The 14,159-nt window shown below is 32.5% G+C and overlaps 1 pseudogene; it reads right to left on the bottom strand.

Annotated features, from left to right (window-relative positions):
- Window positions 1-3,765: 3,765 nt before the first annotated feature.
- On the bottom strand, window positions 3,766-6,326 carry LOC149234547 (putative 2-oxoglutarate-dependent dioxygenase SLC1; annotated as a pseudogene).
- Window positions 6,327-14,159: the final 7,833 nt, after the last annotated feature.

Below are 14,159 nucleotides of genomic sequence, written 5' to 3'. Positions count from 1 at the left end.
TTATGAGATCCTGAGCACTACAGAGCTTGAATAGCTCCGACCCAAACAAATTTTCCCCGAGATCTTCAGAGCTCCTTTTGTACCTGCTAGCCAGAGTAGGTCTTCGTCTAACCAAAGAGGATTATGGTTGGAATGATTGCTTAGAATAATAGCTTGGTTGTTTGAAGTTCGAGCATTGAAGTCACCTATTAAAAGGATATTACTGTCATTCCTTAGGCTAGAAATATCATTCTCTAAACCATTGCAAGGGTTAATTTTATCTAGATTCTTCTTCTTATAGAAGTTAGAATTAATGGGGGGAAAATAACATATTGCTATGTAGGACTTTTTATTATTAATGTCTTTGATCTCTATCCAACTATATTGGTTGTGAGGGTTGTTTTTATAAATCCTAACATGGGGGGAGATGTTCTTCTTAATGTAACAAGATATTCCCCCAATGCCTCTATGGGAGGATCGCTTGTTCCAGGTAAACCATAGCGTAAAGCCATCTATGTTAGGGACCTTAGATTCTTCTTGCTCCCAAGTTTCAACAAGCAAAATAATATCAACATCATTTGAAATCTAACTTAGCTTGGGGCCTTTGTTCCATGGGAAGCCCCGACAATTCCAAGAAAGGATCCAGAGCATGTTTAATTGCTACTGGTTGCTATCTTTTTGGTTTCTATCTCGAATAAAGGCTTTTCTATTTCTGATTATTACCCATTTTCATTCCTTTCTAGCTTCTTTTACCTTTTGAACCTCCTTTCTTAATTCTGCTAGATCTTCTGGAATGAGATCTTCATTTATGAATATTCCCATCCCTTTTAGACTTAAGGTTTTACTACGTATGTCGTGCTTATGATTAGTGGAGCTCACCTTTATGCGGATTAGTCTTCCTTTATTCTCGGTTAATTTCCGCAACCTTGTTGCTTCTGTGAGACACAATGTTTCAATTTGTAATCTATTATGTAGTTCTGTCTGGGCTAAGGATAAAGTATCCTCATCTACTTCCTCTTTTAAACCGAATATTATAAGGTTTAAGGCCCTTTTGTTACATCCGTGGTCTAATTCTATTAATTTTTCATTTCGTCTTTAATTGGTTTGATATCTAACTTATCTACCACATTATTTAGGGTGAGCCGGCTATTAACTTTTTCTTCTATTTCTTTAATCATGTCTTTCATTTTAGGACTCTCTAAAGTATCAGCATCTCCTCGCTGGGATGGTTGGTTAGTATCTTGGTTTTGTTTTTCTATAAGCTGCAGTCTAGTCTCCATTGCCTCCATTTTATTCTCTAGTAGTTCTATTTTATTTTCTATTTGTTTTTGGATCATGTCTTTAAGAGATGCAAATCTATTTTCCAGCATGGCTTCTAACTCTTTTTGTAGCTTGGCTTCTCTTTCCTCTCTACATTTCACTAAAGACTCTATATACTCATAAAGGCCTTGTAGAGTAACTGTGCTAGGTCTTCCCTTGGTAATCTTTGGTAACTGTGGTGAAATATTCATACTTGAAATTATATGAGAAAATATGTATTAGAAAAAGAAAAAGATAAGGAATGTGTGCACCTGATATCAGCAAACCTGACTGCAGATCGCCCGTCTGCCCTTGGTAATCTTTGGTAACTGACTGCAGATCGCCCGTGCCCACCGCAGCTCGTAGACTGAAGAATATATGCGAAGAATATATAGAGTACGTTTTTAATTCTTTCAATGAGCCTTAGAACTCTTTCACTGAAGAATATATGAGAAGAATATATAAAGTACGTGTTTAACTCTTTCACCGAGCCTCAGAACTCTTTCACCGAAGTATATATAGAGTACGTGTTTAAATTTTTCACCGAGTCTCAGAACTCTTTCACCGAAGAATATATAGAGTAAGAATATATGCCAAGAATATATAGAGTATGTTTTTAACTCTTTCACCGAGCCTCAGAACACTTTCACCGAAGAATATATAGAGTATGTTTTTAACTCTTTCACCGAGCCTCATAACTCTTTCACCGAAGAATATATGCGAAGAATATATAAAGTATATAGCTAATATTATATTTATATTTACATTTTTTGTATTGATGATAAATTATATTAGTTTGTTTTAAATATTGACAAAAAAATTAATGATGTGATTAATTTGAAAAAAATAAATATAAAGTTAATTATATTTATTATATTTATATAACAACTATAAAATCATTAATATCATGTAATTAAACATATTTAATAAAATTATATATATTTTATTAATTAATATTTATATATTAAATAATATCATAAAATGTAATTTATAATTATTTAATTTTATTATTTTATATTTATATTATAATAATATAAATTATATAATTAATTATATTTTTCATAAGTTATTATGATTAGATTACATTTTGTCCTTCATTTTTTCCATCATTTTATTGGAAGGTGGAGTTGTACTTATATCCTATTTAATATAATATAGATATAGCATAATCAAAATTTATATAACAAAAATCTTCATAATGATTATATACACTATGAAATAATTGTAAACATCCCAAACATGATTGAATGTATGTGTATCAATGTATATTATATTACATGTATATTTCATCTTCACCTATCATTTCTACATAAAATATTATGATTGAATGTATTTGTATCAATGTATATTATGCTACATGTATATTTCATTTTCACCTATCATTTCTATATAAAATATTTAATTATAATTATTAAGTAATAAAAATAATATTAAATAAAATATTTAACAATATGGTAGACACAATGTGTTAAAAAAATTCTAAGAAAAATCTTCATCATAAAAATATAACATAATAATAAGCATAGAAACCAAATAATAGTTGTAACCACCCTAACACTTTTAAAATTGAGTCAATGTGCACCATGTTTCCATATGAGTCTGAGAACACAACTTTAAACACATTAAGGTAGTCATCCATATCTTGTGTTAAAATCATATTTAAATTTAACTTTTAATTTTATATTATAATGTTTATAAAAAACCATAATATTTATAATTTAAAATATCTTTCAATCATGGTTTAATCATACGTTTGATTTTGGGAATGGTTGGGAAGTCTAATCTTTCCCTCTTTTACTTTAAACATCAACTTTATTATATTCAAAGACTTTTCAACATTTAACATTTAAGTAGTGGTTTCTTGTTCATTCAATTAGCTAGTCAACATTCAATTGATTAGTCAATCTTAAAAAATGTGAGTGAAATTAATGATTTCAATATAAACTGAAAAATTATAAGATAAAATATAATAAATAAATTATAGAAAAACATTTAAAATAAAATATAATAAATAAATATTAAAAAAACATTTTACTCATTATTTAAATGCATTATTTAAAAGCATTTATTTGAAATTTAGAAATATAAATTATTTATATTCATATTTATATTTATTATCGGTAATGATTTAGAGTTCAAAAATATTGATTATCATTGATATTTTAAGTTTTAAGAATCAAAACGGTGGTATTGTTTCTAATTCAATTAATTATTCACTATTTAATATCCGGGAAGATTTCAATATGAAGCGAAAACTTGCCTGATTTATAATTGATAACTTGTTATGTACCAAAAAATGTAGATTTTACAAACAAAAAAGTTTCCACCTATGTCGGGCCTTTACCCGTACTCAAAATGTAGTACGATGATTCTTTTGTGATCATCATCTTCTATGGCTTATCCAACTAGTTTGATGGACATGGAAAATTCTTGATTTTTTTAACTATATTTGAGCAAATCATCTCATGAAATAAAAACAAATGCCTGTCAAATTTCATCCTTAGACGTGGCCATCACAAGACCAGGAAGTTTTATAGAATCCAGGAATGCCTTGTCTTTGTATTCTTTGGAAGTCAGAAGATTCGTAAACTCGGCGAAGTTTGTGCCCCTCTACAGGGCTGGGTGGTGTTCATCAATGAGCTCGGGCGCAGGACCAATTTTTGCTTCGAAGGGCAAGCTCATGAAAGCCGCCACCGAAACTCGGGATTTCTCCGAGTTCACCACTGCTCGGTGCACCACGCTTTTGTATCGCCCATTGCTCAGAATCTAAATATATGAACCAGCCCACTGGTGAAAATTAGTCACTGGTTGGCTAGGTTGATCAACATATTTATGAAAAGGAGATCATTTTTTTTGGTTAAATCGGACGTTAAATTCACCTAAAGCTTGACGAAAGGAACCTGTTTTAACACATACATCTACCGACACTAGAGGCATTAATTAGTTAACGCATTACTTAAGAAATTCATATAATTTAAAGAGTATAGTTACCTCTATATGATCGCCTATGTTTATTGTTAAGCATTTAGGCATTGGTCGTACTGCCTTCCATTGGCCTTGATGGAATATCTGAAACCCTCCGATCGAGTCTTGAGCGAGAACGGTAATGCAGCCATAGTCTGAATGTGGTGGTATTCCTAAAGGTAAACTCAGGTTCTGGACAAGCAGGATAGTAATTGAGAACCATAACTTGGCTGCCCTCATCACTAAAACCGTTTTCTACAATATATTTGTTGTGGGGGCAATCCCAAGCTCTCCACTATCGCGCTCATTATCCTCACACACAACCGCCTCACATCTTTGCTATATGATGACGCCACGCCCCTGTAGGTATGACATCATGACATCAGAGTATAACATCAACTTTACTCATTCTGTAAATAATCTGATCAATTTTGATAACACCTCACCGATAATCAGAAGGATTTGAAGGCCATAGTGAAAGCATTTTGTCGAGGGGATGACAATAGTGCTTCAGAAATTCTCTCCAGCAGAAAACTCGATCTCTTAGATGATTGAAACTGGTACCGTATCTCAATGCCTTCGTCATGTCTTCAGAAAGAAATTTGTTCTTTTCTTCCATGGGCAGTGAGAAGAACTCAGTCACCACTCTCATCATCTCGCTCATTAACGAATCCTCAACACCGTGTTTAATCACCTGCAAATTAATTAAAAAATCGACCTTTCACATATCGTGTATTCTGGGAAAGCTTAGTCTCACTTTACACGAATTTACACAGCTAGCGTGCATTAAATTTAGAGTTGCGGGCACATAAAAAATTAGCATACTTATTTATAAGCGCATAGTAGAACTAGTTGCGGGCACATAAAAAATTAGCATACTTATTTATAAGCGCATAGTAGAACTTGGCAACCTCATTAAGTATAGTCTAACATTGCTAAACTTATATAATGCTAATTTTTGGGAATATTTTGGAATTTGAAAATTAGTTTAATATTGTTAAATTTATATTATTAATAGTTAATAATAAATTTTTAAAATATTTTAAAATTTATCTAATAAAATAATTAAAATTTTTAAATTATCAAATTCCAAAATATTTCTCAAATCTATAATGAACATAAAAAAAATCAGTAATATAACTCTATAAACTATTTAACTCTTTTAGATTTTTTTGAGATTAAATTTTGTCCAAATAAAAGAGAAAGTAAGTTTCAGGGGCATCAATCTCAATTTCCAAAATATCTTTGAATTTGATAGTAAGGAACCATATTAATTGTTTATTTTTGTTTTTAACCACTCAAAATTTATGGCTTACATAAATTAAACAAAATTTAAATCATATATATATTGAATATAAATTTTCAAATTTTTTAAAATATTGTAAATATATTTTAAATTTACTTAATAATAAGAAATTACAATCTAGCCTATAGTTAAGTTTAGATTTAAACAAATTACTATGTAGCCTATAGTAAAATTTAGATTTAAAAATTCAAACTTACTATTAGCGAGATTATCTATTGGAAAGTATATAAATGTATTCATACCGTGAATATTAAAAAACTAAGAGTTATGATATAGTGATATCGAAGTTCAAGTTTTTATTCTTAGCTTTTTATTTTTACTGGATGACACAATTTCGGAGTGCTTGAATGTAATTTGAATTTTATGAAATACCAATAAATGTAAATAGCTAATCTTCATCAAATTTCTAAAATAACCCACAATCACTGACCAGCATTCAATTAAAAAAAAAATGGATAACTTCTAATAGTCGCACCTGAAAAATTCCGACCTCTTGGCACGCACGTCCAATAGCTCTAACAACTTGGAGGCGGTCAGGGCCTTCGAGGCCGGAAATGTCGATAACAGGAGGATCATATTCCGGAATGCCAACTGTTCTACAGGCAGTTGGACGCTCGTCCGCAGGAAAAATATAGTTGTCGGGAAGTACCTGCACACCCACCACCTCAGCTAGATGTTTGACGCTTCTGAACTTCAAACCGGTTTTGGTTACCTCTTCAGGGACCTCAATACGGCCAGCACCATCCCTCCTCCTCAGATTACACGAAACGGTAGCCATTGAAGAGTGACAAGTAGAACATTAATTGATGAGGCAACCAACTGGAAGGAGAGAATTTTTGAAGCGGGCAGAGAGACTTGAATAATGAATGGAAACGAGACTTGCAATGATTGGAAACGAAAACTAATGACTCAGCGGAGCAAAATAATTCTGAGGGGATGGCTCTCCCCCACTCTCCGGCCATTATTTATAGCAGAACTTGTGATGTATAAAGCGTTAAATCGATTCCGAAATCCAAAAAAAAATTTGCCACCGCCAAAATTCCCCTTCTATTTCTGGCGTTAAAAGCCCCAGGAAGAGGACTATCCATCCATGTTATTTTCGAAAATTTTCAGGTTTCCAGCCGATTTCTGCTGTAAAAGACCCAGGAAGTGGATGGTTTTAAAGAGAATACTCTAACCATGTTATTTTGAAGAGAGTATTCTAACCATGCTATTTTTGAACTTTTCAGGTTCCCCTCTTATTTCTGCCAGTAAAACACCAAGGAAGTGGATCGTTTTCCAGAGATGCTCCACCTATCTTACTTTTTATTCTTTCATGTATATTTTTCAGATTATTGTGGTTAGTATTTCATTATTTATAACCATGTTCAGAAATTGTAAATATTCATTATTGTAAAATAATAAAAAATGGTAATTTTATTAGAAATTATATAAATATATTATTATTATTATTATTATTATTAAATATTGATTCTTAATAATAATATAATGAAATTTATTGAATAATCTATCAAAATAATATGGGAAAATTTATTTAAATTGGTATTTGACATTGACGTTTTTATTATTCAGTAAGAAAAATATTTGAACTTCTTCTATAGCTATTCAATAATAACATAGTTATCCAATAATAACATAATTAGATTAGATCAATCATATAAGCTTATCCAAAATAACATGGAAATCTTGTTTAAATTAGAATTGGTAATTGTAATTATTATATAACCATATAATGAGATTAAGAAGGTTTTACATAATTAGATTATATGAATCATATAAACTTCTCCAAAATAACATGGAAATCTTGTTTAAATTAGAATTGGTAATTGTAATTATTATATAATCATATAATGAGATTAATAAGGTTATACTAAACGATATGGGAAATTTTATATATATATTTTCATGGGGTGGTTGAACTAAATAATGGGTGAAACGGTGAGGTGATGCGGTGGTTGAACCAAATAATGGGTTAAACGGTGAGGGAATATGTATCGTCCGTGTGATCTAAGTTAATGTGAGGTGGTATGTGGAGCACATGTATTTCTATTGCATAAGTTTTGAGATGGTTGGTCATTTAATTATATGCACAAGGGGTACCAACAACTTGTTGTTAGTAGTTTTGGGTATGAGAGCTCCTGAAAGTGGTAGAGGAGAAGAAACGTTTCTGAAGGCCATAACTTTATGTAAACGTTTTTTGTTATGGTTTTGGGAGGATTTGAATGCTACCTGCAATAATAGATTTCATGCTCATATTGGTAGAAGAGTTTCATCCTTCCTGGGAGAGGTAGATTGTAATGTACCCCGGTAACCTCACATGTAAAAGCAGGGAGTTAGAATTTTTTATACAAATTACCCACAAGTAATTATCCAATTCACTACTCCACAATTCCTCATTAACCATTAGATATAATGTTCATTAGTACATCAAATAAATTGCAACTAAAGATAGTAAGTTTGCATAACCATTAACCACCACTGTGGTAGTTTATTAACATAACTGTCTCATGAATCCATGCATCCATTTCACGATTTCCTTCACCATATTAGTTAACCTCATACTTGGACGTTATGGTTAGGCCATCAAATAAAGAATCATCAACATCAAGGATTCATCATCATCAACTGACACAAAAGGCAATCACACCACTGAACACCAATATACCCAGGAAACCTCGTAGGGTGAAAACCAGCAAACATTTAATCTTATTATTAAATGCTCGTGAGGGTTTTCACCACTTACTCAATGGCTTATAAGGGATTCCATCACTTAACCATTGTTATAAAATCATTACAATGAATTATCATTAAGTTGTCACATAACTAGCTAAAAGCTAATACATTTTCCATGAAACCCTTTTCTTACATACCACCACATGCAACATTCCTTGTGGCATGATTTTTCTAGCAATGGATGATCCTGCAACTCGAACTCATATGCATGGACCATTAATCCTTTTCCTGCCACATTGTTAAACATCACTTTCCTTTAGCACCAACTGTCATCGTTTCCTGTCAATGTAGGTTGTCAAAAAGCTTTGGCAACAATATTAGATACATTATTAATCATTCAATAAGCAACCTCTAAAAGTGATCTTTTAACATCTACTCTTTTGCATGAGCAAGCATAACATACTAATTGACTAGTACATATATTCAAGTAAATTCTTGTTCTACTTTTCATAATGCTTATTCACACTAATGCAAATTTCTCTTTAAGAGATCTAACCACTAGTTTTACAAGTCCATGTTTCCCTTTAAAACATATAACACATTAGTTATGTTTACATACAGGGAATAAACTATTGTTTCTGCGCCTTTGCACATGCGTTCCTTCCACATAGTTATTTTCCAAGAAATTAACATAGTTTCTTTAACATACAAAGAACACATCTCCATAACACAATGACTATTCTTTGAGTATCCAATAGCTTATCTTATAGCCCTTATTTTATATATGCAACGCATATTCCCTTCTCTAGAACTCTACCATCATTTCATGTGAACATTTACTTACTTCTTTCTTAAAGGAAGTCATCATAACCCCATTTCTCTATCTTCCTATAAGTGAGTTCCTCATGCTTTCCTTTTAAGAAATTATTATAGATTCCATCTTTATGCATAAAAATTCAAGAAACAATAACATGGTTAACTTAACCTTTTATGCACTAAATTTTTTCAAGAAAGTTAACATAATCACTTTCTCTACATACACACAAAAACATCTTTCCAAAATCACAATAGCTACCCTTATGTGCATGCAACTTGTGTTTTTCCTAACACAATTACTTTTACCTCAATGCACATAATCTTTTCATGAAACAAGTATGGATTCTGATATGATATGAACACTATTCATATGTCTTTTAAGAATAGGAAACTCTATTTTTGTTTCAATAGATCTCTCATACAATCCATCATTTTTATACATGAAGTATGCACACTTTTCTAAATGAAACTATATTTAAGTGTATATAAAACATATTCCTTCTTAAAGAAAGTTAGGAATGAATATCTATGTGCCTAGAAGCACATCATTAGCTATTTCTATCATGCATGTAATGCATAATTATTTCACTAGAAACTTAGAAACTAGCTAGGATCACTATGCAATTAGCATATATCCTTTTCCAAGAAAATTTTATTAAATAAAAATACATATTTTAATTCAAGGAAATCTTGGCCACTTTTCACACTATGTCCTCGGGGAGTTTATATGCCTCATCTTCTTTTCTCAAGAAGATATTTTGGCTATATTTAACAAGGATTTTATTCCAAGAAAATGACAAGAGACAAGCATTTCACACACAAGACTCACATGTAGTCTTTCTAGGAGGAACCACCTATTTTCTTTACTAAGAAAACATATAAAATAATCAATCTTTTACATGCATTAAAATATTTTCTTTACCAAGAAAACTTATAAAATATTCATTCTTTAACTCCATGCATTAACATGTTTTCTCTACCAGGAAAAGATATAAAATAATCAATCTTTACTCCATGCATTATCATATTTTCTCTACCAAGAAAAACATATAAACAATCAATCTTTACTGCAGAAAGCAACCCCATGATATTTTCCAACCATTTAATAAAACACAACTTATTATTCTCTATAAAGAATGCAGTTACTTATCTTATCCTTGGCATCCTCCTTACCTCCATCACCGTGCATGGCATAGCTAATCTCTTTAGTTTTATAGCAGAATCTTCATGAAAGCGCCTTCAGCATCATGTGTGTCAATGTACCATGATTCATAGTGTTTGGAATCATTGTGCCTGAATCAAATATCGGGCTCCTTGTGCCAACGAATCCTGAACAATCATCAATCCTTATCTGACTTCCTCGCCATTAAATCTTCTGTCACCAATTCGGGTGATTATGTGTACAGTTTTTTGTCACCACAATGAAGCAAACGTGCTTTCCAGAGATATTGAATAAGCTACCGCCCTGGCCTATTCAATGATTTCCATCAAGTAAAACAGAGGAAATCGGAATCCAGAAACTGTTTTTTTGGGTACAACATGGAAGATTTATTACTTGAAAAACAACCTGAAATTTCTTCAGTGCAAAGAATTAATGATTTGTCTGCCACTTCGTCCCTAAAATAATTGGTAACCAACTTTGTTTTCGGAAGCTGTACTGATTTCATCCTCCTCTCCCGTATTTCTGTTAGGGTGCTGGCCGATCCATAGTTATGAGATGCGGAAAAATATATCAGAAGAGTGGCACGTTTGAAACATAAATTATCGGAGAAAAAGAGGAAGTACCAAGAATTAGTTTTATAACTGATTCTTAATTTTAAAATTACTTTTACACAGAGTTATTTATGATAGGGATATTACGTACTCCCCTCCTTAACAAGAACACTGTCCTCGGTGTTCATCTCTCGTTGGAACTTTAGATTTTACTCATGATATAACCATCTAAACAGCACAAAAAGGTGATCCTTCCTCTTTCAAATCAAAGATTTCATTCCAAGGAATGACAATAAACAAAATAGTAATGTTATAACATAAGAAAGATCAATAGTTATAAGCATTTATAATTGCAAAAATATGCAAGTTCTAATTGGCACCACTTGGCCCTTATTCAAATTCAAAAACCAACCTCTATATCAACTTACCATTACTTACCATCTACTCTTGAAAATCATGAGCACTTTCGCGTAAGCATTCTAATAGTGGTTGGATAACCCATCAACCCTCCATGGTAAGTAATCCTGTAATGTATGACTAACAAATTCAACCGCATTAGTCACAATATTTTGAGTCAAATGAAATACTTTTGACTATCAATCAATTGTGCCATGTTAGATGACTTTTAAATCACAGTACTTTTACAAGTACTTAAATTAATTCTCACAGTGTGCTCCACGTGCACACTAAATTAATTCTCACTAAAGACATCCATAAAGTACTTCTAAAAGTACCAAAAGAGCACCTAGCTCTCTAATCATCAAAACAGTCAATCACTGCATCATTTGAAAATTCTCGTAGCCCCTACTAAGACTTTCACAAGATTAGTAATACAATAAAGGAATTAAAATTTCCAATAACTCCTTATTGAGAACTAAGCTCATTATATGTTAAATGTGCATAACGTATTTTATATAACTATATATAGAATTCATTTTTAGCATAACATATAACTGATTAGTTAATTTCTTTAGCTATGAGAACCATAATAGGCTAAAGAATTCCCAACCCATGGGAACTAGTTTCCACAACCAGATCGAGTCATTTCCACATCCAGACAGTTTCTTGGATAGAGACCTTACGAGGTCTAACATAGAATTCCACTGGCCAACCAGCTCAAGAATTCCAATGACCACATAGGGTCCAATATAGGATTCCTCTTAGCAGCGTCCTACCTATTCCTCTGACAACGTCCCGTCTATGAGGAATTTTGGGCCTCCTCCAACAGGCCCCAAATCAACAGAGTTGCCTTAGGCCTTTTACCCTCTTCACCATCTTGGTAAACTCTTTTCCTTTACTGAGATCATTGATCTCTAGGTAGAGGAAATCCGGGCAGACAAGTACCATCAACCCCTCCGGGCAGGTAACTTCCGTCAACCCAAGGCATTAAATCCATGCAGACAAGTACCATCAACCCCTCCGGGCGGGTAACTTCCATCAACCCAAGGCATATCTTGGCAGACAAGTACCATCAACCCCTCCGGGCAGGTAATTGCCATCAACCCAACTATCTGCAACTGTCTGGCATGTTAAATTTCTCTTTTATTACTCTTTCTAAAAGTAATTACGTAATGAACGATATGAACATTATCATTAACAAAATAAACATGCATGTACACCATGCATTTACACTTAACCCTCATCATGGGTCCACAACATCTAGATTGATGGGAAACATATCTATCAGACATGTTGTATGCATTCATATTTCCAAATAACACACTTCATGCATATCTTATAACATTATTCTTTCTCATTTATGATTGCAATTCACATTGCAACAATTTACGTGACGAGTTTTCTTGTTTCCATTAAGCTACCACTACTTAATCCTATCAGCAACGTTAGTTATAAATATGCATCAGTTAACAAGTATTCAATTTCCAAAAGATTTCATGCATACAATATCGTCATGTATAATAGCATACACAAATATTCATTAATGTATAAATGTCAACAATAGTTGAGTTAACAATCTAACCATTTCCAATTTCCCATAGTCTGTTGTCTTAATCCAAATCGTCATTAATGGTGTATTATCTTACGTTTAGTATGGCCAGCATTGGACATGCATCATTAATATAATTAAGCATAATCAAGGTGTTCTGACCAACCCTTGGTTCAACATGCATAACCAACAAATTAAACCACCCTTACCGGAAGCAATTCCTCTACTTATGCAATTAGAAGCATGATCCCCTAAGTGTCACACATGCACCAGAGTTACCACTTGATGTTAGATGCAACAACTATCTTAACACTACTATGTGACCATTTCAGAATAATGACTTCAAGGAGACATTACAAAAATCATTAACATCAACACGCTATAGTTATCATTTTCCAACTCCTTAGGCATGGTCAAAGGAATACTCACATGCACGTCAAGCGCTATCTAGTCATCACCAGACTTAGCGTCTTCTACAAGATTCTAGCACTCAAAGCCTGCGTTATCTGGTCATCACCAGACTTAGTGATTCTTTTCCCTTCTCCGTCTGTCCCTACAGCACGATCTTCTTCCTTCTCCTTGCTTCCTTTTCCTTTGGAAGCATCTATAGTTGGGGAAGGGAGTTAGAGTTTACTAACAACGACATTAACACAGGTAGTCTATTTATGAATAATTATCGCATGTAATTATACCATGAATGGGTCCTAGAAATGTTACCCACTGAACATGCCTCTACAATTAACTTCACACTAGAATGCAACATGTATAAGAAATTTGTCATTCCCATAGTAGAGATAAATTCAACCATCATTAAATCGACGCTCCAATGGTTTTAATCTCACAACAAGTAATGATTAACATCAAACACATACCATGCTAGTGAATTTCAATTAATTAGAGGGAAACACCATTAAATCTATTAAGACATAAGCATATACTATTCATCATGCATTCTCATGGTGAATAAAATTAAGAACTCTTCTCATAAACAAGTGGAACTATAGCACAGAGAGAGTAAGAATCATCATACACACATTCCATGCATGTGACATCAATCAACCATCACTTGTTTACGAATTGTAATAATCTTAAATCCAATTCAATCAATGCATATAAGTTCTATGGGTTAGTCATACAACACTAACCAATCTCAACTACCAATCATCTTCATGCATCCATGACAAGACTGAATCAAAAATCAGTTATTACAATCAAGTCTCACTACTTGACTCATTGTTTACTTTCAAGTCTAAAGGGGTTCTTACAATGTCTTTTTAAAACACTATATCATCATAATCAAGGACATTCCCCATATTTTACATTCATGCATTGACTCATTAAAATTAGTTCATTGTAACTTCAATCATGTTCATTAAATGCATCATTGTTACTGCCATATTTGCAAATCAAAAGTTGGTAGTTGATTGTCACTTTCCTCAATGAGTGTTCAATATTGTTCTT

Source organism: Pinus tabuliformis, chromosome 8, assembly GCF_031772625.1.
Source record: "Pinus tabuliformis cultivar Carrire ecotype Pingquan chromosome 8, CPIR1, whole genome shotgun sequence".
NCBI classification, from domain to species: Eukaryota; Viridiplantae; Streptophyta; class Pinopsida; order Pinales; family Pinaceae; genus Pinus; species Pinus tabuliformis.
This window is presented reverse-complemented; position numbering and strand designations above follow the sequence as displayed.